The sequence below is a fragment of the Podarcis vaucheri genome (genome assembly GCF_965113315.1).
Source record: "Podarcis vaucheri genome assembly, chromosome: 4".
Lineage (NCBI taxonomy): Eukaryota > Metazoa > Chordata > Lepidosauria > Squamata > Lacertidae > Podarcis > Podarcis vaucheri.
In genome coordinates this window covers 30,148,906-30,173,240 of record NC_138762.1, presented here as the reverse complement: position 1 = coordinate 30,173,240, position 24,335 = coordinate 30,148,906, and positions in this window count along the sequence as shown.

The window sequence follows — 24,335 nt, the reverse complement described above, 5'->3', positions numbered from 1 at the left end:
CCCACAATTTAGACCTAAATGAACTGATGGAGGGGGCAGGGATGTTGTGGTCCTGAGCAGTACCTCAGCACCGCTCTCCATCCAAGAAGAAAAGAATCTGATTAGAGTGCACTTTAAATAGTCCATTCCACATCATCTAATGCATGATTATTACTTGAGACAGCATTTGCAAAATGTCAGCGACTTGGCCAGAGACATAAACAATGTTTCCCAAAGAATCAGCACAGTGCTTTAAATGATGCCTCTCTCCTGGCCCCCAAATCTTACCCATTAGGCACCTCCATTTATTAAAGCTATCACACTAGGTCAAAGACAAGCATCTCTGAGGTCTTTTATAAGCTGCACTGAGAGGAGAGTTTTATTCATCTATGTCTATATTGTATTTGAAACATTTTTAGGTATCTGCTCATATATCATTTCACAGCAGTGTACAGAATTAAAACATCAGCCACAATGAGCAAACGGGGTCCGGGCAATATCAAAACAATAAAACAGCAGCTATTCATAACAAGTTAAATATATTAAAAAGACAGCAATCTGCAATCAAACACTTTCTGAGAAGAAGGCTTTTGTCCATCATTGGGAGGACAGCACGAAAAAAGGCTGTAAATCAAGTCCACACCCTTTATTTAAAGCACTCTTATATCGCAGGCTTAATATTGATTTGGTTTATGGTCCATATAAGGGACAGCATCAACTACAAAGCTATGGTTATGAAGACATCAGTTGACTTTGTCCTCAGAGAACTAATGCAGCTGACAGAGTGCGAGACTTAGGACCAAACAAGATAATTCATTGAATGCAAATACATATTTGCATGCAAGGCTGTATCATTACAATACTCCTTGGCTTGGATTAGGGCTGTAATAGCAGTAGCAGTTGTTGCTGTTATTGTTATCAAGAGAGAGCAAAGACTGCCAGACAAGGAGGGAGGGGGCCTTCCTGCAGCTGTGTGTTGGTGAGCAGAGACCGAAGGGGTTTAGGATTTCAGGGTGGGTGGCATAACCAAACAGGAACGAAGTATCTGCTTTGCAAGTGGTTTGGGAAGTAGAGATAGAGGGGTGCAGAACCATGATATGAGGAGGCCTCAATATTCAGAGGGCCCTGCACACAATGTCAGGATATCACGAAAAAATTTAGGGTTAGGACCTCGCATTGTGCCCCCTCAATCATCTGGAGAAGCTGATGCCTCAGGAACTGATGGTGGCAGGCTGTGAAGAAGGAGACACAGAGCATGGCTTTTTGCAGTTCTTTGAATGCAATGCTGCACTTCTGGAGGAGACCAGACCCTTCTTGGAGCGTAAATGCTCTGAAATTCCTTCACCTAGGTTCAAGTTGTAAATATGTGTAAATAAGCTATCTATCATAAGGACACCATAGTCTGTGCTGCAACTCAATGTCCCAAAAGGTAACACAGGCCCTGGTAAGCACGTCTGAGACCCCTGGAATTTTGCACAGACCGCTCAGAGATTGGGGTAGCATGTAGTAATAGATATACCTTGGAAGTCGACCTTGGAAGTCGAACCGAATCTGTTCCGGAAATCCGTTCGACTTCCAAAATGTTCAGAAATCAAGGTGTGGCTTCTGATTGGCTGCAGGAAGCTTCTGCAGCCAATCAGAAGCTGTGGAAGCTCTGTTGGACATTTGGCTTCCAAAGAACAATTGCAAATCGGAACACTCACTTCCGGGTTTGCAGCGTTTGGGAGCCAAGGCGTTCAGCTTCCAAGGTATGACTGTATATGTATCTCATTCCAAGCTCCAAGCACAACATTCTTCTCTTTTATTTTGGCAAAGCATCTAAATAATGAAAAGCCATTGTAATCAGAGCCCAGCCAGTTTTTAAAAACTGTAGTATGCTCTGATGGGTAAGGCATTTCTGCTCTTTGGCTGCTGCAAGAGACATTTATTAATGGATGGGTTGATGATACTGATTATGTGCCTGAGATCATTTCAAAAGAGCCAGAGAATACAACTGCGGATGAACAATGTCTGTTCTTGTGAAGGTTCCTTAGCAATAAATTAGATTTTCGATGCAAAATATATTTGATGTTCGGGAACAAAAGCAATCAGGCCTTTGAGAGCATGCCTCTGGTAGGAGGTATTAGGAAAATGAAAGGAGACAGACTGAATGCTTTCAATATTACACCATGCAAAAATATCAGAATTTCTTTTCAGGTCTCCCCCCAATTCACCTGAGGAACAGCAATATGCTGTTAGTAGTAAGGGCAGCTCTAAAAAGGAAGAAAAATGCTATAATGAGAGGTGACAAGGTTGAAGCAATCTGTATTAGTATTTAAATGTGCACACTGTATTAAAGCATTTGGGGAAATTCAGCTGTCTGATTCCTAGAGACAAACGTCATAGCAACAATTTATGATAAAGCATACAGAATTTGAATATAAAGGTAAGTTTCCAAATAAATCTATTCTTGCAGACTTATCCTTTCCCCAAAAAACGTTCTTTGTCCTGCATTTTAAAAAAAGCACTGACTCCCTGGGGATATGCAAATGATCTGGTAGCACTTGAGAGCTTTTTAGTAATTACTACACCATCTGAGTTCTCAGCATTACAATACGATCAAAATGTAGCCTGTGCATCAGCATTCCATATGTCAGCCTCCAAAATAAGATACTTAGATAGTCAGTTGTAAAATGACACCGTTTGAATACATGCAAGTGCAGCTGAATCTCAGCTACTATCCAACCTTCAACACCAGTTCGGTGAGTGAGTGATCAGAGCAAAGTCTGTTAAAGACCACATAACACTGGTCTTGAAAGACCTACACTGGCTCCCAGTACGTTTCCAAGCACAGTTCAAAGTGTTGGTGCTGACCTTTAAAGCCCTAAACGGCCTCGGTCCAGTATACCTGAAGGAGTATCTCCACCCCCATCGTTCTGCCCAGACACTGAAGTCCAGCGCTGAGGGTTTTCTGGCGGTTCCCTCGCTGCAAGAAGCCAAGTTACAGGGAACCAGGCAGAGGGCCTTCTCAGCAGTGGCACCCACCCTGTGGAACACCCTCCCACCACATGTCAATGAGAACAACTACTACCAGACTTTTAGAAGACATCTGAAGGCAGCCCTGTTTAGGGAAGCTTTTAATGTTTAATAAACCCAGCCAGATGGGTGGGGTGTAAATAATAAATAAATTATTATTATTATTATTATTATTATTATTATTATTATTATTACTGGCTAGGACCTCTTTCTGAGATATTCAGTCCAATTCAGTCCAACAGACCTTCTTGAACCTAAATATATAGTATAGACAAAGTATTATCATTTTAGCAATTATTAAGCGAGAATATACTTAAAGTCTTGGATCATCTCATCACAACTGACCCATTACTTTATTTTCACATTCTAAAAAATGAGTATTAATTAGAGACTTCATCAGTATTTTAATTGCTTAGCATGGAATTCAAAACCCAGCTACTCTTAATGCTTGCTTTAAAAATAAGGAAAATAACACTACAGCTCCACCCTTTCACCCATTAATTAATCTGGCTTCTGCTCTGGTGGTGGCTACTGAAGAGCTTTCAACAGCAAGAAGCTGGTCAGGTTTGTGTTCGTCTGTCTGTTTCCTTCCTTCCCCCACCTGGAACACTGTTAAAGCAGGGATCCATGAGCCCAAAAGTCAGGAAGCCATTTTCCCAGGCACCCATGTCACTGCTGTAACCGTGGGGTAGGGAGAAGGATAGATCTGTACAAATATGTGAGCCAGTTGGATGGGATTGCTCAGCTTCTCAGAGTTCATTGCCAAACAACAACAACAACAACCCACCTTCTATTGATATGACTCTGACCTAGGATAACGCCATCAGTAGAGAATGAGACTCATAATCTCAGGTTGTGGGTTAGTTGGGCAAAAAATTCCTGCCCAGTGGTCCCTTCCAATTCTACAGTTCTATAGACTTCCATGCCTTTTCCTAAAACTTTGATGCTGTTTATTCCTGCATGTTTGTCTCTTGCATTTTTTCCTTCTGCATGGAAAATATACTCTTCTTACAGGGTGCCCTGGAGAGGAACACTTTGCTCCTTGGGCTAGACCAATATGGTGCCCTTCCGATTGTTGGACTCCCAACTCCCATCAGCCCCAGGCAGCATGGCCAGTGACTAAAGTGGATGGCCAAGAACACCTTGAGGACACTCTGTTAGCTATCAACGGCTAGTCTCTGGTGTGAGATAGTGCAGTATCAGCGCTTAAATTAATTGCCGCAAAACAGCTCCCATTGGTGCCAGTGGAATTGATTTGGAATTAGTCATTTTGAAGATTGCATCTTTCAGCTTCTCAGTCCTTTCGGATGCCATCCCACTCAGTTTTATGGGGCTCTCCAGAGAGACATTCCTGCAACTATTTTTGTTCAACCCATCAAAGTAAATATTACAGCTTCCTAAAGCAGGCGGTATTACTTAAGTAGCAAACCATATGGAGTAGGGGGGCATTGTTTTAACTGTACTTTTGGAATTAGAAGATTGATATGGATTGTTTACAACATGGCATCAGCAATTAATGATCCGCCATAGGGGAATACTCCCATTAAAATACGTGTTTCAAATCTGTAGTTAATGAGTTCAGCAATTCACTGCACCAATTAATTGTGTTTCTGCCTTCCGGGCAGACTTTGCATAATGAGAAATAAGTGGTGGGAGAAGAGTGGAGGGGTTTTTACATCTCTGACCTGAAAGAAGCTTACAGTAGAACCCTATATATTGCTACTCAGAAGTAAACCACATAAAGTTCAATGGGACGTACTCCTCATTAAATATGTACAAGATTATAGCCTTCTTATACTGTAGGTCACCCATTATGGCTCTCCAGTTCACTCTCTTCAATGGGATCTCCCTAGATTAGCAACGGGGAATCTGTGGCCCTCTGGATGTTATTAGACTATATCATCCGCCATCACTGACCATGCTGGCAGCAGACAATGGGAGTTGGTCGTCTGACAATATCACATGTGAATCACCCCTTCCAATTTCCTCCCATGAAACTGAATGTTGGAAGATTCAGGGCAAGCAGCTCTTCACACAGCACACAGTTAAACTCTGGAATTTGTTCCCACAAGAGCTAATCATGGTCACCAACGTGGATTATTTTAAAAGAGGATTGGACAAATTCATGGAGGGTAAGGGCTATCAGTATAGGGACGTGGGTGGCGCTGTGCTCTAAACCACTGAGCCTAGGGCTTGCTGATCGGAAGGTCAGTGGTTCGAATCCCCGCTCCCTTGGCCAGTAAAGTGAGATGAGCGCCGCAACCCCAGAGTCGTTCACGACTGGACATAACTGTCAAGGGTCCTTTACCTTTACCTTTTTTAAGGCTATCAGTGGCTGCTAGCCATTATGGCTATTTTCTACCTCGACTGCCAGAGGCAATATGCCTTTGAATACCAGTTGCTTGGAATCGCAAGTGAGAAGAGTGCTTCTACTTTGGGGCTTGCTAGAGCAGGAAACTGGGGAAATGTAGATTTGGAGCATATTAAAATCCGATCCGGAACTGCAGAGAAGTCAGGAAGTTTATTTTATTATGAAGCTCCAGTCTTTTTTGTTTTAAAATTGATGTATGTATTTCTTCAAAGGCCAACTGGGAATGTTAAACACCCAGAGCAAGGATGACCCAGACCCAGCATGTTGCAAGAGCTGAAAACCATAAACAGCCCAAAAGCAGAAGAAAGAACATTCAAATTTATGTCTGCCCCCTGCAAGCAACTGTATAACTCATCCCCGTTGCATATGTATAGTAACAAATGCAGCTCTTAGAAGTGAAAGTATAAGTAGGTCACCTTTATCACTAGCTGCATTTCAGAGCCGAAACCAGCCGTTTGGCTTTTATTTCAGGGATAAAAGTGTTTGATGCTTATGCAATACTCCATCACTTGAAGGCTGGTGGGAAATGGCATTTCGCTCTCTATGTCCTAAAGCACAATGGTTTGTTTAATCAAAGCTGTTAACGTCATCGCAACGGGAGTGGATATGTGAGGGATTACAGAAATAAAATGAAAGCAGCATTTATGTACGAATAAAGGGCAAACAATTAAGATCATTAAGACGATTTGCAGAACAAAAAGGAAAAACAGGGGAAAAAATCCTTAGAAGTAGGTCATGATTTTTGTGAGGCGGATTAGAGATTGAATCAAAGAAACATGGAGTTGCAGAGGTTCTGGAGGAACATTTTGTTCAAACCCCTCCCCCCCCCCATACACACACCTACAAATAAAAATCCCTGCATTTAACACGATACTGCAGCATGCTTGCTCACCCACTTCCAAGACTCTGTTCACATGCACAGCCATGGAACTGTCCCACATGACCACGTAAATACTACTAATGATGATGATATGGAGGCCACACCCATGTGGGAGGGGCCTATCATCTAGTCATTCAACAAAATTTATATGCCACTTGCTTATAAGAAAACCTCAAAGTGGTTTACAAAAATATAAAACGAAACATTAAAATACTCTTTCAAAAGCAGTTAAAAATAGGTATTGAAAAATATTCAAAAGATGGGTACAGTAGCTAAGCAGAAATTGAATACATGTAACTTCTACATGTCTGGATAGGCTTGCCTGAGGAAAAAAATGTTTTAAGCAGGCACTGAAATCTGTACGGCGAAGGCGGCTGCCAGATGTCAATAAGGAGGGGGTTCCAAAGAGTATAGGTGCTGCCACACTAAAATATCTATTTCTTACTACTGATCTTCTCTCCCAGTGTTATTCTCTGGTTTATTCTACCAAGCAATACATGCATATATGATATCAACCTTGCAAATGCAGGTTGCAACCATATCTAACTGAAAGCGCTGAAAGTGTAGAGTTCAAGCAAATGAGCCCAGCAGTCGCTGCATCTCAAGCTACCTTATTTCATCGTTATAACTGTGTTGTGTTATAATGGAGAGTTCTAGAAAGGTTTTGTGCATTTTACAGGTGGGAAACATTTCAGCTGACGGTCCAAAGGACAATCGGTGACTCCACAGCACTGAACTCAAACCCGTGTAAAGCTGGTTACTCAGAGACATGAACCAAACAATTGGACTTTAAAAAAAGTGAATTTATGGTAGAGAATCCAAAAAGAAATGCAGAGGAAAATACGCTTATAGTAGAGAAAGTATGTTTGTGTGCAGTGTGTACTTAGAGGGCAGTTTGATGGGTTTCTGATGACCTAAAAGACAGAGTGTGTGCCAATTCATAAGCAAATACAGAATAATTTAATACATGAAAATGCAAAACTAAGAGTTTAAGTGGTTACTGGTCACTTAAGCCTATACAGATAGGAGAAGGGAAGTGGTCAGCCGCTGCATTCCCAGTTTAAACAGGACAGATGCAATTAGATACCATACCCTCCAGTGAAAATAGGGACGTAAATAATAATAATAATAATAATAATAATAATAATAATAACAACAACAACAACAACAACAACAACAACAACAACAACAACACTCCACCTATCTGACTGGGTTGCCCCAGCCACTCTAGGCAGCTTCCAACATATATAAAACATTAAACATTTTAAAACTTCCCTATACAAGGCTGCCTTCAGATGTCTTCTAAAGGTTGTATAATTCCTTGGCTCAGGGGCACATACCATGCTTTCCAACATTTATCCGATGAAAATAGGGACGTCCTAAGAAAAAGCAGGACATTCCGGGGTCAAATCAGAAACTGGGGCGGCTTCTGTAAATCCAGGACTGTCCCTGGATACCTCTGTACATCAGAGACTTTCAACAGCCATTCTTAGCCAATGAAGTCACGTCAGCACAGCCCACCAGAAGCTTCTGCACCGCTGCAAATTTCTGCCAGATGAATTATACTCCCTGGTTTATGTCTGCTTTCTTTCATGCCTCCGGGTGGTGGCAGCAGCCAGAAAGTAGCAGAGGGATTGAGAACAGCAGCATGCATTGCAATATGGATGGGCCTTGGCCTCTACTAATTTACAGATCAAAACACAGCTGGGACACTACTCTGCCACATACTTTGCAGAGGAAGAAGACAGTGTTCTCGTGCTTGAAGGCCTCACACAACCATGTCACAGATCCTCCCAGTGTCCCTATTTTCCAGGGACAGCCCCAGATTTACAGAAGCCATCCCAATTTCTAATTTGATCCCAGAATGTCCTGCTTTTCCTTTAAAAAGGTAAAGGGTGTCAGCATCGCCCTTGAGCCAGTGCCACCAACTGGACTCATCCACTTCAGCCCCGACTGGGCTAGGCGAGCTGGGTAGCACTTCCAGAGACCACCTTCTGCACAGGAACAGGTCAAAGTGCTGTGGACTCACTCCAACAAGAAGACAGTCGTCGCACAGCAGAGTACAGCAGAGTCTAGCAGAGTATATAAACAACTCGGAGAGCAGCTCTGTAGAATATCTTCTTTATTCTATAACTACAACTATAATACACAACTATATATAGAGCTTAATGAGGTCTAAGCATAAATGAATGCTGCACTGCACTGAGTGTCTGCAGCTGATCTTAGCAGCAACCTTATCTCTACACACGATCTCTAACACTCAGTCTCTCTCTCTCCGACACTGACTGACTGACTTGTTCTTAGAGCAGAATAAGTAGAGAGCAGAACACGCCTCCTCCTCTCTGGAGAATCAGCAGACTCCTCGGGAGATTCTTGGATATGGGAGGGGTGAAATCTCCTCAAAGGGACCCCTGACAATTAAGTCCAGTCGCGAACGACTCTGGGGTTGCGGCACACATCTTGCTTTAAAGGCTGAGGGAGCCAGCGTTTGTCCGCTTCCACAGACAGTTTTTCCGGGTTATGTGGCCAGCATGACTAAGACGCTTCTGGCGAAACCAGAGCAGCACACAGAAACGCCGTTTACCTTCCTGCCAGAGCAGTTCCTATTTATCTACTTGAACTTCGACATGCTTTCGAACTGCCAGGAGGGCAGGAGCTGGGACTGAACAACGGGAGCTCACTCTGTTGCAGGGATTCAAATCGCCAACCTTGCGATCGGCAAGCCCTAGTGGCACAGTGGTTTAACCCACAGTGCCACCAGTGTCCCCTGCGGACATCCCTATTTTCATCTGAGAAATGTTGGAGGGTATGGAGTTATTCGATCCCTAAGCCATATGAAGGCAGTCGTGTATAGGGAAGTTTTTTATGTTTTATGTTTTACAGTGGTACCTCGGGTTATGAACTTAATTCATTCTGGAGGTCCATTCTTAACCTGAAACTGTTCTTATCGTGAGGTACCACTGTAGCACCCTGCTTGTGGTTAACGCTTAGCTGGAATGAAATATTCAACGCAGCAATAGAGAAATTAAAATAATAATTTATTTGTCAGACAAATAAATGAGAGGCACAGTGGTATATGGTTACCAAGCTCTGGCCTGGCCTCCTGCCATTATGGCCAGCACTTATATTCCCTTAATCCAGCCCCCTTTGCTCCTCCTTTGGCTGCCTCTGTCCAATCAGCCTGGTTGAATTTCCTATTGGCTGATTGCTATAACCAATCCTAAAAGATACACCCATATCCTCCTGTCCTTATATGGAACACAAAGAGCTATATATTGTTACATCTATAAATGACAAATAAGTAGTAATATATCTTACATGTGTCTCAACAAGGAATCTTAATTACCAGCTCACCTCTTGCCCTCCTTGCCCTATTGCCTTCTAAAACAAATGGTTAATCTTAAATTTTTATCTTAAACATATGTCAAGGATCTTGAGTTTCACATCAACATTGAAAGATCTCCTTCATTTGAAGGTTTCTAAACAAATGTCTGACAACTAATATATCAGGACTGCTTGGATGGCGTCTCTTGTCTGGCAAGGGGGGCTAGACTGGTGGCTGACTTAATTTCAAAATACAACTCTTACAACTATATGAAATCTAGCATTTCTTAAATCCTTTGCATAATTACATTTAAGCCAATATATTTAATACATAACATAGGTAGCCTTTTAAAAGGAATAAGGCCTTTTTAAAGTAGAAAAGGGAACTCAGTAAAAAAAACAGTTCCAAAAGAAGCCTCTTCAGTTTACACTCCCCCCCTTCTCCAGCCAGTTGCTTTTCCCATTAGCTCTTCCCAACATTTATTGCCCTCTAACTTTCTCAGTTTAAGAAAGAAACAGCTTTAAAAAGACTTCCCAAAAATGCTTTAAAAAGACTTCCAAAAATGCTTTCTTTCTGCCAGCTAGATGCTTCTCCATTTGGTCTTGGCCTTTTAACCTTAGAAAGAAGATCTGGCTCATTTTACTGGGAGGCACATTGGTATTATTTTACTATTTACCAACTATTAATTATGTTTATCTCTGCCTTTTTTATCTTCTGTAACATGTAGGGTCAGTGTCCTCACTCAGTCTGTAATTCCAGCTTTTACGACTTTGAGAATTGTTTTCTGCTATAAATCAAAGGGGCCCCTTTGTCTAGGAGGAAAACATTGCCAGTGTTTTCTTAAGCAGCTGGTCTGCCTGGCATGAAACTTTTGAAAATCTTTAAGCTCTCTCTTTAATATACAAGCCCTGATCAAACATTAATAAAATGCAGGCTTATGCCTGATGCCTCATTCCCCCCTTTCAAGCTCAAGGACCTTCATCCCAAGTGTCCTTGATAGCTTGACCTTCATCATGTTCCTGAGGTAAAGCTCTGTATAGGGCCATGATATGAGGTAGAGTCTCATTTGAAACCATCTTGCTAATTGTACTTCTAAAACATGAAATGATACATGGCATCATACATAAAACCATTACCACTACTGTCAAGAAAAACAAGCAAGACAATAGTATCCCTTTGAGTCCTGTGACATTAGGTAACCAATTGGTGAGCCATCCCATATCCCATCCTTCCCATGTTTGTACTGGGACATGTGCTATATTCTCCATCTTTGTGGCCAACACACGGATTGCCTCACCATTATCTGAAATGTTAAAGCAACAGGCATTCCCTGTCAAGTTCAAGACTCCACATAGGCCTCCCTGCTTGGCAAGTACATAATCCATTCCCATTTTCAGCTGCAAAATGGCGGCTCTACTTTCATCCAACTGTTGTGCAATAAGTCTCAAACTCTGGGCCGTTGCATTGGTTACAAGTTCCACTACTGCTTGCAATCGAATTATTCTGTTTAGATTATAAATAGGATCCCGTGCCCCTTGTATGAGCTCACCAGGATTCCAGGAGGCAGGATCATAATAGGCTATAATGCGCTCTGGTGGCCAATCATCAGTACCGCTCCAACTTTGGGTACTTCCTCCTGCTATACGAGAAATATCAGCGTTTCTTCGTGTTCGCTTGGCCAAATTAGTGGGCATAATCCACATTGGTGGTAATACCCATCCCAGGAAACAAGTCCCACTCCATTTGGAGGGGAGTTTCTTGTATGCCCATTCTCCACATATCCACCACAACCATCGGGTCTGAGGTTTTTGGTACGTGGAGTACAGAAGGCGAAATAGCAAAAGAGGTAGAGAGTTCACAGTGCAGTATGTTAGATTGCCTTTTTCTGTTACAGTTATGTTCCATACCACTTTCCATGCATGAATAAAAGGAGGTGCACAGGGCAAGGCATTCCGAGTTCGATAGGTAGTACCGTGTGCCCAGGTATTCTTAATATTATCCCAAGTATAGTGACAATGAGAAGAGCCTATCATGGTAGAATCAGCTGCATCTGATGATTTATGTACACAGAATTCCCCTTGTACAGGTATAACTCGTAATGGTTTAGTTGAGTTCCATCCGGGGAAATTCTGTATTTCTGTTTGGTGTGGTATTTCGCTTACCATACCAATGGCATCTAATGGTATCGGTAATAAGGGCATACCTCCCTCTGAATCATCTGGCCCAAGAGAGCAAACAAGGCAATTGGTCCTATTTGCAACATTGGCTACCATTTCAGCTAAACCTACCCACATATTGTGGTCATGGCGGAATCCATATTTAGTCAATTTGGTCAGATTCAAGGACCCTTCCCCTTCCCAAGGGATCAGGATTAATAATAAAATCATGTTGATGTCTAGCATATGCATTCCTTCCACAAAAGATTACCTTATTGTGATAGCAAATAAATATTAGTCCCAATATAATTCCCCCAGTGACAGAAATGGGGAACCACCAAGACCAAAACATATATCCCGAGGATCCCCAATGAGTAATATCTCTGATAATTGTTCCACAAGGGGGGGCAGTTAATTAATTGTATAAGAGAATCTTTCCTTTCACAATCGCTGGTTCAGATGCTCCTCAAGCTTCAGGCGTGTGCAGGTCAGCCAGCTTCCAGGTTGTGGCTGCAGCAGGCCGGTCGTCTAATGTTGCCTGTGACCTAGCCCGTTCCCGGTAGGGCTAGATACAGGGGTTTTTGGAAAGAGTCAGTTTAAGAGGATTAGAGGGGTCACCTTTGCACGTCCAACTGCCTTCGGACTTCTTCAAACGGGAGTGATGAATCCAGGGGGTCACCTCAGCTACCTTCACCGCTGTTGGAGTAGAGAGCAAGACGGTGTAAGGTCCACGGCACTTAGGTGCAAGTGGATCACGTTTCCACTCTTTCACCCATACGCTATCGCCAGCCTGGAACTGATGAATCGGCTCGGCAATGCTGCACGGCGTGCGCTCGAGGGCCCACCTGTTAAGAGAAACAAAAACACGGGAGAGAGATTGCACTTGTCCCTGTGTCACATGGTCTCCTATTTGTTTAAGATCAGCTGGAATATCCTGAACAAAGGAGGGCGGTCTCCCATACAGGAGCTCAAAAGGTGACAACTTAAGTCTTTTTGTGGGTGCACACCGAACACGAAACAGTGTTATGGGTAACACATCTACCCATCCCAATCCCGTTTCCTGGGTTAATTTTGCCAATTGGGTTTTCAGAGTCCGATTCATTCTTTCAGTTTTCCCTGAACTCTGAGGCCTATAGGCTGCATGCAGTCTCCATTTCACTTGTAGGACTCGACATACTTCTTGTACTACTTGATCAATGAACGCTGGCCCATTGTCACTTCCAATGCATCTAGGTAATCCAAACCTCGGGATCAATTCAGTCAGGAGTCTCTTAGTTACCTCTCGTGCCTTTTCAGTTCGGGTGGGAAAAGCTTCAACCCATCCGGTAAGAGTATCTACAAACACAAGGAGATACTTGAATCCCTTAGAAGGGACCAGCTCTGTGAAGTCCACAATTAGGCTTTCCATGGGGACATATCCCACATGTTGGATTCCAGGAGGTTGTACCGGTCCCTGCCTAGGATTGTTTTTAGCACAAAGAACACATTTCTGTGAAATGCAAGTTGCTAATTGTGATAGATTAATAATATAAATGCTTTCTTTCTGCCAGCTAGATGCTTCTCCATTTGGTCTTGGCCTTTTAACCTTAGAAAGAAGATCTGGCTCATTTTACTGGGAGGCACATTGGTATTATTTTACTATTTACCAACTATTAATTATGTTTATCTCTGCCTTTTTTATCTTCTGTAACATGTAGGGTCAGTGTCCTCACTCAGTCTGTAATTCCAGCTTTTACGACTTTGAGAATTGTTTTCTGCTATAAATCAAAGGGGCCCCTTTGTCTAGGAGGAAAACATTGCCAGTGTTTTCTTAAGCAGCTGGTCTGCCTGGCATGAAACTTTTGAAAATCTTTAAGCTCTCTCTTTAATATACAAGCCCTGATCAAACATTAATAAAATGCAGGCTTATGCCTGATGCCTCACCACTTCAGCTAATGGGGCCTCCCACTGCCACCACACCGCTGCCGTGCAATTTCTGTTCTCCTCCTGAAGCAAAGTTCTTAACCCGAGGTACTATTTCTGGGTTAGCAGAGTCTGTAACCTGAAGTGTCTGTAACTTGAAGCGTCTGTAACCCAAGGTACCACTGTATTATGTTTTCATATATGTTGGAAGCTGCCCAGGGTGGCTGGAGCAACCCAGTGAGATGAGTGAGGTATAAATAGTAAAATTATTATTATGGAATCAAACGTCCCTATTTTCATCGGAGAAATGTTGGAGGGTATGATGTCACATAGCACTTAAAGACAAGCATTTGAAATTTACTATAATCACATTTCTAACAGGAAAGAAGCAAAATCTAATATGTACTAAGGTTGACAACATTACCCCTGGAGTATAATTAGTAAATATGGGGATGGAACGAATGCTTTCGGGTGCTTTGCTCAACAAGCTGGTATCAGCGCCAGAAGAATATGCCCAAGTTTAAAAAGACAATCAAGAAACAAAGAATCTATACATGTTCCAGTGCAACATTACTATAAATTAGGAAACTGTTTCAGTTTGAGGACTGTATTCACTCATCCAGGGGCCACAGGCCAGAGGCGAAAGTGAGAAAAGGCCAGAGGCGAAAGTGAATGGAACAATGATGCTTCTTTTGCCTTTGTACAACAGACTGCACTCCAGCAATGCAAAAGTTGGAGATTTTTCCACCCACCCACTATACATATAAACACAGATAAGCATTATCGCAATTTCAGGGGCACATTGCAGTCAGACAAAAGCCCTTGGGGCCAGTGTGGGATTGGGCCTGGGACTCTGCATTCAACCCTCCATCTTGCCTTAAAACATGTACCGTACCTCACTGGCTCTATTGCCCCAAGTCTTGTTTCACCGAAATGCATAGTAAACCAACCCGTTCATTAATTTTCACGGTCATTTCCCCCCCACCAGAACCTGAAGGAGAAGACAAGATTTATTTGTAGGTTAATAAAACTGTTGAGGATGATTGTTCATTCTTACAACTTGAACTCAACCCATCAAGAGAAGAGGAAGTGATTCTCTTCCAGTTAAATTGACTGAAACATTCTGCAACAATGGAGAATAATAAAGCACAATTAAAAGTGAAAGGGACCTGAGGCTGTTAAGGGCTTGCGGGATCCTTTAATGGAACATGAAGGCCATTTAAAGGTCACCGGCTTTGAAGCAAACTCCCAGGTTTCTAAAAGGGAAATTACAGATCTCTTCAAACAGAGTCATCTTTGAGAGTGTGCATGTATATAGATATATTTATATTATACCCTCTTTTTTCTGAGGAAACCAAGCAAGTAAATGTACATTGCTCAACTTACTTTTCCCCAGGACACTTGGGAAATCAGAGAGTTCAGCAATAGTGTCTTATATTTTCTGGAGGCTGGAGAGGAAAAATGGAAACTATATTCACTTTCCTTTTTGTGTGTGTGTATAAGAATTGCTTTGATTCTGTCATATTCCCTGTTTGCTAGAACTCTGGTTATGCAGTGAAGGCATTGTTGTTGTTAAACAAAATTAGCTATTTATTAAATGAAAGTTAATAATGATAAATGCAGCAAAACAGTGATGTGGCACATGGGTGGTTGTTTTTTTTAAGTCCACAAATAGATATTTGAAATGATGATTGGGGACTGTCGTGGTGTTGGAGGGAGGACTTGGGAAAGCGGCCCCCTCCTTGACAAGGACAACAACCAATTTTCATGAATGGAGGAGTAGGATATCGGTGGCTACTACCTTGGCTATGTATGCCTCTAAATATCAGTCGATGGCAATCAAAAGTGAGGAGAATGGTGTTGCCCTCGGGTTCTTCTTATGGGCTTCCCATGGGCCTCTGGCTTTCCCCTGTGAGAACAGGATGCTGGACTATTTGGCCTCATCCAGCAGGCTCTTCTCACGTCCTTATCATGAAGAGCCCTAGCAGGACTTCACTGTTGTGTCTACAGAATAATGCAGTTGCACTCATAAGGCACATAGTGGAGTCTACCTCAAGGGCTCAAAAGACATTCTTCACCCCTGCATTCTCCTGCAACGAGGGAGCCTCATATTAATAATTCTCAAGCTCCATCCGGTGGAGGTTGGTCCTTTATGGCCAGGGCAAGGCCTATTATTATTATTATCATCATCATCATCATCATCATCATCATCATTTATTTTTTATACCCCGCCCATCTGGGCGGCTCCCAATCGAGTGTTAAAAACAACACAGCGTTAAATATTAAAAACTTCCCCAAACAGGGCTACCTTCAGATGCCTTTTAAAAATAAGATAGATGCTTATTTCCTTGACATCTGAAGGGAGGGCATTCCACAGGGTGGGTGCCACTACCGAGAAGGCCCTCTGCCTGGTTCCCTGTAACCTCACTTCTTGTAATGAGGTGTGGGAGCCATGTAGTCATGGCAAAGGCTTGTAGCGCCACCTGGTGCCTCTCTGACCTCGGTGACCTGCATGTCCGTGCCTTGCAGTGTATTAAGTGCATAACCTTATATGGCGTTATGTTCCCCCTCTGGGCAGTAATTACCTTATATGGCGATGGGTGGGTAAAAGCCATGACCAGATGAGGTAACGTGAGACATTGGCAAACGGCCATGCGAGAGGGGGAGAACAGAGGAGAGTGGTTGAAGGAGCTGCTCATACCACCCTGAAAATATTGCTGGCTCTCTGTGTCGTTTTTCAAATGCTAAGCAGCGCCATTTGTGACGGCTGGCTTCCGTCAATGAGGGAACCGCCAGAAGGCCCTCGGCACTGAATCTCAGTGTCCGGGCTGAACGATGGGGGTGGAGACGCTCCTTCAGGTATACAGGACCAATGTTTTGCCAAGATGTTTTGCTGTTAGAAGCAAAACAGAAAATACAGTCATCATCGTCGTAGTCTGCCACCACCACTTCCTATGCTGCATGCCTGCCACCCAACATGTGCCCACCTACTGTTGCCCAGTGGGTGCATGGCACATAGCGGAGGAAAAGGGCAATGTGTTCAAGAGGTAGTGAGTTCCTCACAGCTGTCTGGAACCTGATGCCCTGAGGCCACTGTCTCACCTCGCCTCATGGGTGGACTGGTCCTATTAAGGGCAAATGAACATGAGATGAACTTCAGCGTACCGCTGGCCACCTCACACCCACCTGGCTTCTATCTAGTCCTGGAGGTGGCAATGCCTATCAGCATCCTCCTATGTGTTGCCCTTCTAGCACTCAACAGGGAAGGGGATGCTGAATTTGCGTGAGTTAAATGTGTGCAAGTTGCAAATCGGCTGTAGCTGTAAAGTAAATGTAGTTACAGGTAAGGTCACTTGTTGGCACTAGTGATACTTGAGCAATATAAGGTAAAAGGACCCCTGACTATTAAGTCCAGTTGTGGCCGACTCTGGGGTTGCGGCGCTCATCTCTCTTTATTGGCCGAGGGAGCCGGCGTACAGCTTCTGGGTCATGTGGCCAGCATGACTAAGCCGCTTCTGGTGAACCAGAGCAGCGCACGGAAACACCATTTACCTTTCCACCACAGTGGTACCTATTTATCTACTTGCACTTGGACGTGCTTTCGAACTGCTAGGTTGGCAGGTGCTGGGACCAAGCAATGGGAGCTCACCCCGTCGCGGGGATTTGAACCGCCGACCTTCTGATTGCAAGTCCTAGGCTCTGTGGTTTAACCCACAGTGCCACCCATGTCCCTAACTTGAGTGATATAAGATGCACTAAACAAAGAGTTCTTCGTTACTTTGCTATCTGAGAGAGTTGTGTCTGCTCCTTCTTATGCAGCACTCTCAACAGAACATTGCATGCCCTTCTGGATGCAAAGCATGTGTCCCTTCAATGAGCCTTTCTTCTCTCTAATCTGTTCACCTGTCATTGGCAGGGTCAGAGGGTAATGCCATCCAATGGCTCATGGGGTGGGGAAAACACACACACTAATATTGAGTAATATTACGGATGCTTGTCTTGAAAGAGAGAATATTGGTGCAGGAAGATCCCCCTATAGAGACTCCCCTGTGACCCCAAAAACATTGAAGTATTTTATGAAGAGCAAAACACTTAAAAGCAAAAAAGTGGTTTTTATAGAGACTCAAGCTAAGAACTCGACAGGAAGCTGGGTTGGCAATGAATCAGAGAGTATTCCATAATCCCTGGTCTGGAATGTGACATTGCAGAACGATGAGTTTCAATTACTGTTTCACTTTCCTCCTTTTCAGACAGTTATTGCTGGCTTTTCATGCAGTGTGACGAATACATCAGTTTATTTGCCCTTCTCTTGATGAATTCAGCCCCTCAGAGAGTAATATAAAGATCACGCCATTTTCAAAAGGGAGATTATGTTTACTTAGCCAACAGTGAAAATCAGCAGGCTCTTTTCAACACACACACACACACAAGCGATCTAGCGCTCCCTTTTCTCAAGGATGGTTCGAGGATTTAGTTGGTGTCTTTTAATTATTAATTGGAAACGGCATGACTCACCAGTCAGTCAAAGATGAGGAACAACAGTTAAAACATTAAAAGAGCACGAGGATATAATTAAAAGCAAAATGCAATCTGAATAAAACTGACTGAGCGGAAGAAACAAATGAATTACACAGGCTGGAGTCCATTTGGAAAATGTGTTCTGTTTCCCAATGTTTAAATGGACTCCATAGAGAAGAATGGACTCGTGAATCAGAAACATGAGTGCACAATCCATTATACCATCAAAGCAGAGTCTTTGGGACAGAGCCTTGGGCTCCTGTCAGCTGAATGACCGGAAGGATCCTACATTCCAAAACAAGTGTGGTAATACACAGTACCGCAGGGGTGGCGAACCTCAGATCTGGGGGTCAAATGCAGCCCTCCATGTCTCTCTGTCTGGCTGTCAAAACTCTCCCCAGGCTATACCCCTCACATACCCTCCAATGTTTCGCTGATGAATATAGGGACATCCTATTCCACCATCATCAACATCAATACCATCATAATTTTACTATTTACACGTCACCCACCTGACTGGGTTGCCCCAACTACTTTAGAAAAGCGTTGCCATACATCCAAAAGTTGCCATACAGACATACAAATAATACTGCTGTCTCTAGCACTGTCTGGGCAGAAATCGGGTGGAAAAAATGTCCTGACGTATGGCAGCTCACATCGGCAGTGGCATTTTTGCCAATTTTCCATAAAAATAGCTCAAAAACGGCAATCTTGCAAAAAATAATAATAATAATCAACAACTATGGGCAAAACTTTAAAAAAGCTCTGGATTTTCACTGTTTGAAATATGGCAACCCTACTCTAGAAACGCAATGAAACATTAAACATTAAAACAAAAACCTTCCCTATTCAGGGCTGCTTTCAGATGGTTCAGGGGTTGGATAACTCCATACCCTCCAACACTTCTCCAATGGAAATAGGGACATTCTGGGGTCAAATCATAAATTGGGATGGCTTCTGTAAATCTGGGACTGCCCCTGGAAAACAGGGACACTTGGGGCGGTCTACGCTTTTGCCCCTTCCTTCATGCACCAAGAGTTTTTCCTGACCGGCATGTGTCCTTGACCTCTGATAATGAGGCTCAATGGATAGAAAAGGGGGTGTAGAAACCAAGCTACTGCACAAGTACAAAAAGTATCTCCATTGACTTGTCTGCTGTTGCATCTGGCACAGCTACTGCTGGCTCGTGGCCCTCAGAACGTTTCCCAGAATAGAATGTGGCCCTTAGGCTGAAGGAAGTCCCTCAACCTGCATTACCATCTAAAGCAAGTCCCCCCCCCTTAATAAAACTATTAAGTCTAAAATTACCTTTGTGTACAACGGTGTACCACAAGGTCTGCTACTAACAAAAGAAGACAATTTTAGTCTGACAGAGTTTACTAAAAGTTCTATAGCTCATATTTCCATTTTATCTTCCCTTGTATGGGTTTGTTTGGCAATTAGCGATCCATGCCAAGGCATTGTTCTGCTGGGGCCTCTTGAGATAAGTACTGTGGCAAAACAATTCCTACACCATACTCTGCTTAACCTTTTAAGGGATCAGTCTCTCAGCCTGCACATTTTTCAGAACTGCATTTAAAATATGTGTCATAATCAGTGGCATCTCTAAAAGTACCTCTAAGTACCATTTGATCTGCCTGAGGGAAGCTTGTTTCACTATTGGCCTGGGTCATTGCAAACTGCTGGAAAACAGTCAACGGTAAATAGTTTCCATTTCATTCAAGAAGAGCTCCATTTTGAGAGGCACAGTGCAGGGTCGAGTCTCCACAGACAGTGTTGACTGATTGAGATTGGAAGGAAGTTTCCAGAAAGATGGGATGGGCGTGGAAGAAATACAGAATAACAATGTCACCTGGAGAAGAGGAGCAGCAAGAATAGGCCTTGAGGATTGAAATGTGGATCTCAAGGCTAGCCTAGAAATCATTTTGGCCCAGCCAGTATCCTGGTTTTCCACCTGAATTCCTCTCAAATATAAATATAATAGCTAATTAATTCTTGCTTATCCACTATCCTCAGTGTTTCTGTTAGTTATTTGGTAGACTCAGTTAATTACTGTTTTGCCTTATCTTGCATGCTCGCAGTATTTATTTTGTTTTGTTTCCCCATTCTTTAATTATATGAAATAAATACATAATATCAATAGAAAGGAAAGAAGAAATAATAGCTCCTTGTGAAGTTCTCAGGCCTGCATTGAAGCAGAACATGGTTATGTGTCATATCTCAGGGCGTTTTCTAGAAAATCTTGGAATTTGGAATTCTTGGGATCTTGGAATTTGGACATTTCTGGTCACCTCACTTCAAAAAAAGGATATTGTAGAGTTGGAAAAGGTTTTAAAAAGAGCAAGTGAGTGGATGGAGGGACTGAGCTATGAAGAAAGGTTGCACCATTTGGGACTCTTTAGTTTAGAGAAAAAGCGAGTAAGAGGTGACGTGATAAAAATTTATAAAGTTATGCATGGCATGAAGGGAATGCATAGAGAAAAGTTCTTCTCCTGATCTCATAATGCTAGAACTCGTGGACATTGAATGAAGCTGAATGGTGGAAGATTCAGGACAAAATAAATAAAGAACTCCTTCATGCAGCTCATAGAAGAAGAAGAAGAAGAGTTTGGATTTGACATCCCACTTTATCACTACCCAAAGGAGTCTCAAAGTGACTAACAATCTCCTTTCCCTTCCTCCCCCACAACAAACACTCTGTGAGGTGAGTGGGGCTGAGAGACTTCAGAGAAGTGTGACTAGCCCAAGGTCACCCAGCAGCTGCATGTGGAGGAGCGGAGACGCGAACCCAGTTCCCCAGATTACGAGTTCACCACTCTTAACCACTACACCACACTGGCTCTCATAGTTAAACTATGGAACTTGTTCCTCCTACAAGAGGCAGTGGTGGTCCCCAACCTAGATGACTTTTTTTAAGGATTAGACCAATTCATGGAGGAGAGGGCTATTGAAGTCCACTAGCTATGATGCCGCTGCAGCTTGAGGTAGATCAGGTTCTCCCTTAAAGAGGGAGTATTGCAGTGAGACCTGGAAAACTGACACCCTGTGTTGTGGGTGGCTATGACTGGTCAGCCACAACACCCAATTGGTAGGTCCCAAGGTGCAATCTGGCCAATGGGACGCAGTCCAAATGGTTCGAAGGACCTATTTATGCCCATGCACGTGACCCAGAGCTTCCTCTTTCAGCGCATGCACTCGGAACACCCACCCACCTCTCCCTACTTTTAGGGTTTTGCACTTGACCTTGCTATGCCGCCGTGTGTCATCTGTCATTGGGACAGGGGCAAGGCAGGAATTTCCCCACTTGGCTGATAGGCTGTTGCCATTTGGGTTTCACCTGCCGTGTAGCAAATCATCACAACTTGTAAGGTTGCGGATAGGCAGTCTTGTTCAGGTGATAGGGATGGGAGAACGCTCTCGCCATCCCTATGTGAAGGGTATTCCGTTAAAGGAATCCAGGGACTTGATGGTTTGGTCAACCCCTGAGAGGGGATTGTGCCGTACCTGAGTCCAGGGGGACATTTGGGTGGCGGAGATAGTCTGTTCTCGGCTTTCCACTTATCCAGGTGTTCACCCTTGGCTGACCTATGCTGGAACCCCGGGTCAGCACTACCTGCAAGTGCAGGGAGCTAGTTGAACCAGAGCCTATGCAACCACTCACTTTCTGTAATCAATAAAGTTGTGTCCTAAATTCTGCCAAAAACCAAAACTAAAATTTGAGTCAAGTGTGAATTTATTTAGGGGGTAGGTTTCTGGGTATGAACACGCAATAAGCTACAGAATACCAGTTGCTGGAAACCACAAGAGGAGAAGTCCTGCCGCAGACATTTAGTTGGCCACCATGAGACCTAAATGAGCCACTGGCCTGATCCAGCAGACCCTATTCTTCTATTATTGCTGCCCAAAACTGCAGCAAAGCAATCAGAATCACCAGCCTTGACATTCAGACAGCATATTTCTGTTTGAGTGCAAGTCTTTCAGTCTATTCACTCACGTATTTCGAAATGCAGAGACTGCTATTATTCCCCGATCATGATTTTGAAAGACCTGAAGCAAGACTCTTGAGCAGAATTCAAGTGGAAAAATAATCTTTGCTGGATGGATGGAAAATGTCTAATGTATTCCGAAAGTGTTAATTAAAAATCATTATAGCTGACATTATGGCCTTCCTATCAGGACTGTATTTAGTCCTAAATATCTTTGCAATCATCAGAGCTCCCATCTGCTATATTGCTCACACCTCTATTCCTCCAGGCCTACATATATAAAATTAAAACTGGAACTAAAAGTGCCTTGACCTAATTGAATTTGTTGTAAGAACAAATCATAATATACCCATTGTTTGCAGGTAGGCTTATCTTTTGGCAACGATTTGTCAAGTGGCACTAATGGAATTTGTAACCTGTTAAAGAGATATCTGGAGGAGGTAGGAATCCATGTGATTGATGGATATTGTATAGGGCTGATGTCTTACCACACTGTGTTTTTCAAGTTGAGACCCAAAGAGCTAATTTAGTGTGTCTAGTGGGATTTTGGACTTCTTTCCAAAGAAGAGGAGGGGCAGCCATTTGAAATGAGTCTTGGTTGTATGGAACGCCTCATATAGTTCTTTAGGCCTAGGACTAGATCTTCCGAGATAAAGTAAGAAGCATGGACATATCAACTCAAATCTGGTTCAGAATTTGAGTTTCTGGTCCAGTTTGTGCATGCCTAGTCATGTCTTATGAATTTACATAAGATGATGATGATGATGATGATGATGATGATTACTACTACTACTACTACTACTACTAACATTTGTATTCCTCCTTTCCTCCAAGGAGGAAATTTGATTCAGTTCACACCTAAGTGCAAGCCTACCTAATCCACATTTCCTGAAACCATTTGTAAACCAAAATACAGTTATCCTTTGACATTCACACTTCTCTGAATTTAGCAGTGCGGTTCTCCAGTCTACAGAGCATCCAAAAATGGAAATCCTATATGGTGGTACCTCAGGTTAAGAACTTAATTCATTCTGGAGGTCTGTTCTTAACCTGAAACTGTTCTTAACTTGAGGTACCACTTTAGCTAATGTGGCCTCCTGCTGCCGCCGCGCAATTTCTCATCCTGAAGCAAAGTTCTTAACCCAAGGTACTATTTCTGGGTTAGAGGAGTCTGTAACCTGAAGCGTCTGTAACCTGAAGCATCTGTAACCCGAGGTACCACTGTATTATAATGTCATATAAATGCACATATTAGTGAAAACAAAAACACATCATATCAGGTAAATGGTTTTGCAAAGATGTTTATTAGGGGAAATTACATGCAAAGTATGTAGAAGGAGAAATTTGCACTAAAATGCCGTTGAATCTTCATGAGGATTTAAAGGAGGGGGAAATCACAAACTGATGTGGAAATACGGAGACTGGAAAATGAGAGAAGCCAAAACTGGCACAGTCACTCATTTCTAACTGCAGCTGCAAAGAGATGGGGAGCAGCCTCTCCTGTTTTCAGCCAACTATGGTTGGTCATGATGTCTGAACTGCGGTTAGTTTGAACTATTCCTAGTTCAAACAAGCCACCTTCGAACTGTGGTAAATTACCCTGGATTATTCAGATCCACACTATAGTCATCACTAAGTGCATTTCACAGGTCAGACATAACAGAAGAACTACAACTAGCTGAAAAAGAGAAGCATGTGCCATACCAACCACGGTGGAGGAGAAGAGGAGGGAGCAGAGCGGCCTTGGCATGCCATGCTAATCTGTGAGTAGTGTGCGTTCTGTGTGAACCAAGCTGCTGTGTGTTTTTCTATTACTGGTTTAACAAATGCTGCCTCATGGAAAACGAGGTGTGTGTTGAAACTCTCTTTTTCATCCACTTAATACTTTTAATCTAATCTGTGGAATATATATGTATACATTTTGAGATAGAAAATGTTGAATACTGCACTTTTAATCTAATAAAATAAGATTTCACCGGCATCTAACAGAAGTCTCTATGCCAGCATTATAGATGTGCACACAAGTGTGTTCACAGGCACACATTTTAGTCTATACAAAACAGTATATTTTGTCTATTCAGAACGTTTCACTAGGAAAACAGGAATTATGCTAATTAAGAGGGGCATTCATCAAAGGAAGGAGCCTACAGAATCTGAAATAGCAATCAACAAAAGAGTTTGGGACAGAAAGGGAAAATGGTGA